The sequence below is a fragment of the Penaeus japonicus genome, unplaced genomic scaffold, assembly GCF_977035675.1.
Source record: "Penaeus japonicus unplaced genomic scaffold, GWHDUDI00000001_assembly GWHDUDI00000014, whole genome shotgun sequence".
Taxonomy (NCBI): Eukaryota; Metazoa; Arthropoda; class Malacostraca; order Decapoda; family Penaeidae; genus Penaeus; species Penaeus japonicus.
Genome location: NW_028234416.1, coordinates 29261676 through 29266453, shown reverse-complemented (window position 1 = coordinate 29266453; position 4778 = coordinate 29261676).

Sequence of the window (4778 nt, the reverse complement as noted above, 5' to 3'; positions counted from 1 at the left end):
AGCACGTCTTGGAGGAGGGAGGAAGAAGAGGAGGAGAAGAAGCAGGGACGACGAGGAGGAAGAGGAGGAGGAGTAGAAGGAAAAGGAGGAGGAGGAGGAGGAGAAGGAGGAGGAAGAGGAGGAGGAGGAGGAGGAAGAGGAGGATGAGGAAGGGGAGGGTGGGACGAGTGGAAGGGGAGGAGTAGGAGGGAGGAGCAGGACTAGAAAGAGGAGGAGGAGGAGGAGGAGGAGGAGAAGGAGGAGGAAGAAGAGGGAGGAAGGAGAAGAAGGAGAAAGAGGATTAGGATGAGGAGGAGGAGGAGGAGGAGGAGGAGGAGGAGGAAGAGGAGGAGGGTGGGGCGAGTGGAGGGGGAGGATGAGGAAGAGGAGTAGTAAGAGAACGAAGATTAAGAGGAGGAGGAGTAAGAGGAATAGGAGGAGGAGGAGGAGGAGGAGGAGGAGGAGGAGGAGGAGGAGGAGAAGGTGGAGAAAGAGGAGGAGGAGAAGGGTGGGACGAGTGGAGGGGGAGGATGAGGAAGAGGAGGAGGAAGGCGACAGAGTGAGATAGGGGAAAAGGAGTAGGAAGAGAAGCAGGCGGAGGTGGAAGATAAGGAGAAGAGGAAGAGGATGAGGAATAAGAAGAAGAGGGGAAGGATTAGGAGAAGAAAAACATGAAGAACAGAGAAACAGGGTGTACGAGCAGAAGAAAGACGAAGACAAAGAAGATGGGACAAGGAGTGGAGGAGGAGAATGAGGAACACAGAGAGTATAGAGCTCTAGACAGCAACCTCTACATGAATAACGTTAGCAAGCCTTAGAGTGTGAGTAACATGGCCGACACAGCTTCCTTGGTTTTGTTGCTTCAGCTTGAACAAAGTGCTGTAGTGAGGGCTGCTCCTCCTTCGAAGTGCGAGATGTTGCTCCCAGGATGTATGATTTACTTGAGTATATGTGTGAGTCACGTGTATGACATGTGGCATTATGATAATAAGGAAGAAGTGTTGTATGTCTTTTTAGCTCTGGCGGAGGGAAAGGCAAAACAAAACTGGTATGTCTAGCGTGGCAGTAAGAGAGGGATAAACAGATAACAGATCGCATGTATGTGTGTGTGCGTGGTAAGATAAATATGTAATAGATAGAATTACATGGAAGAGTACATTACATAGGACACAATAATATATATGAATATATATAGATAACAGCGAAAGCATGGACATAATACAATGATAGAAGCATAAAATATAGATAGAAATGGCACACACACACAGAAAGAGTGAAAGAGAGAGTGAGAGAGAGAAGGAGGGGGGAGGGAGAAAGAACAAGAGAGGAAGAGAGAGAGAGAGAGAGAGAGAGAGAGAGAGAGAGAGAGAGAGAGAGAGAGAGAGAGAGAGAGAGAGAGAGAGAGAGAGAGAGAGAGAGAGAGAGAGAGAGAGAGATAGAGAGAGAGAGAGAGGAGAGAGAGAGAGAGAGAGAGAGAGAGAGAGAGAGAGAGAGAGAGAGAGAGAGAGAGAGAGAGATTAGAGATTAGAGATAGAGAGGTAATTAGAAAGATAGTTGGGTAGATTGATAGACAGATAGAAAGAAAAAAAAGAAAGAGAGAAGGAAAAAAATAGAGAGCAAGAGAAAGACAAACAGACAGGAGAAGAAGAAAAAAAAAAAAAAGAAAGGAAAGAAAGAGAGAGAGAGAAGAAAAAGGAAGTGGAGGAGAAGAGAAGGTGGAGAAGGTGGAGGCGGAAGGGCTGAGGGAGGGTAGTGACTCCCTCCCCCTCCCCCTCCCCCTCCCTCCATAAGCTTGTTGTTGACATGAAGACTCAAGGACGGCGAGACATCCTATTCAACCCCCCCCTCCCCTCTCCTTCTATTGCATATATCCCCCCCCCTTCTCTCTCTCTCTTCTCTTTCCATACACCCTTCCCTTCCTACCTGTTTTCCCCTTTTTGCTTTCTCTCTTTTTCCCATGCACCCCCCTCCCCCTGTCTCTCTCTCTCTCTCTCATACTTTATTGGTTTCCTTCATGTCTTCCTTTACTCACCTTGTTTGTTTTTTCTTCAGCATTATCAGTTTGGCTTATTTTTTCCCCCCTCTTTCCTTCCTTTTTTTCTTTTTTATTTTTCTTTCGTGTTTTTTTTCTTTTTTATTTTTCTTTCGTGTTTTTTTTTCGTTACTATGGTCTTTTTATGCTATCTTCCTTTTTTTTCTTTAATTTCTTTTTCTTTCGTGTTTTTTTTTCGTTTCTATGGTCGTTTTATGCTATCTTCCTTTTTTTCCTTCTCATTTTCGTTCGTTCGATATCATGTCAATTTTCTGCTTCACTTTTTTTTTTTTTCTTCCTTCATTATTTTATTTTTACTTATTTGCTTTTTTTCTCATTTCATTTCCTCCCCTTTGTATGTTTCTTTTTTTTTCTGTTTCTATTTCCTCTTCTCCCTCCTCCTCATCCCCTCTCTTTGCTAATTTTCTCTTACATTCTCTCTCCCCTCTTTTTGCCTGGTTCATTCACCTCTTTCTCTCTTCCCTTTTTTCACATTCATTTTATCTTTCTTCCCCTTCCTCCTATCTTCGCGTGCGCTTTCTCTGCGTTCTTTTTTTTTTTCTTTTCCTCTCATCCATCCCCTCTTCTCTCTTTCATATACTCTTTCTAACCATCCCGATTTCTTCCCTCTTAGCTCCTCCATCCCACTCCCTCTATCCCCTTCCCTACTCTATCTCACTCCCTCCATCCTCTCCAACTCCCTCCTCCCTCCTCTCCCATCCCTCACCTTCACCTCCCTCATCTCTCCATCCCCTCACCCCCTCTTCTGTATCCCAACCATTCCACTCCATCCATCCTTACCCCCACCCCCACCCCCTCCACCTCCCTCATCCTCACCCCCCCATCATCCCCTCCCTCATCCTCACCCCCCACCCCATCCCCTCGATCCCCTCTCCCTCCTCGGCATCATCCCCCTTCCCCCTCCCCCTTCCCCCTTCCACAGCATCATCCCCCTTCCCTCTCCCCCCCTTCCTCCTCCTTCCTCCTTCCTTGCAACAAGAGCTTCTTTTCTCCTTCTTGCAGGCCTCGCATCCTCCGTCAGCTCCTGGAGGGCTCTCAACGCCAGGGCTAAATGTCTGGATCATGTACACGTTCAGAGTGAGAGAGACAGAGAGAAAGAGAGAGAGAGAGAGAGAGAGAGAGAGAGAGAGAGAGAGAGAGAGAGAGAGAGAGAGAGAGAGAGAGAGAGAGAGAGAGAGAGAGAGAGAGAGAGAGAGAGAGAGAGAGGAGGAGAGAGAGAGAGAGAGAGAGAGAGAGAGAGAGAGAGAGAGAGAGAGAGAGTGTGAGAGAGAGAATGAGAGAGAGAGAGAGAGAGTGAGTGAGAGATAGAGAGGGGAAAGGAATAAGCGAAAATTTGTCTTACATATCTACACATACACACACACACAAACACCTCTTATATATACATATATACGTGTTCGTGTGTGTGTTTGTGTGTGTGTATGTGTGTGTGTACACACACGCACGCACACACACACACACACACACACACACACACACACACACACACACACACGAACACACACACACATACACACACACACACACAGACACATATATATATGTCCGTATATATATATATATATATATATATATATATATATATATATATATATATATATATATATAAATATATATATATATATATATGTATATATATATATATATATATATATATATATATATATTATATATATATATATATATATATTATATAATATATACCAATGATAATTTCAGCAAGTGATTTTCCTCTCAGGAACCGTAACTGTAACAGGAAAAGTAACACCATCGCAGCTACGCACATCATCTCTATTCCTCAGACGTTTCATAGTGCACCAACTTCAGCATCAGTACTAGAAAACAAACAGAAACAGCATTATGAGTACAAAACAAATTAACTCAGAATATAAAAAAACAACTTAAGAGTTTGAAAAAAATGGTACAAAAAGGCTATACAAAAGTTAAAAAAGTTACTAAAAGTCAGTTGATAGATTCAGAATACGATATGAGGTTGAATATGAGTTGAACAATTAATGATAACAATTAAAATTTATAAAAAAAAACAGATATTAAGAAATAAAATCGAGTTATAAAACCATGGGCATAGGACAGTGATAATAGTTACTCGCTAAAGCGTAAAACTTTCTTAATTAAGAATCTTAATTATCTATAATCTATAGTGGTGTGGTAGTTGGTTTGTTAAGCTCTGGCTTCATGTTTGTGATATATAGCGATTGTAAGATGATAATGGCAATAATGATAACACTAATAATGCTAATGATAATGATTATAATAATGATAATGGTACTTTAATGATCAAAGTAATAATGATCATGATAATGATAATGGTATTAATGATAATGATGATGATAATATTATTGATAATACTAATAATGATTATTATGATAATAATAATGATTATAACAATGATGATTATGATAATGCTAATAATGATTATAACAATGATGATTATGATAATGCTAATAATGATAATGACGACTGGAATAATAAGAATGGCAATCATGAAAAAATGAAAATAATAATGATAGCGACATAAATTATAATAGTAATAAAGATGATTCTGAAAATGATAATGACAGCAATACTAATAATGATAGTTATAATGATAATGATATTAACAATAATGCTTATAAATACAATGAAAATAATGGTAATAATAAAGATGGTAATAGTGATGATAATGATGGTAATAGTAATGATAATGAAAATGACAATAAAAATAATGGTAATAATGATAATAATA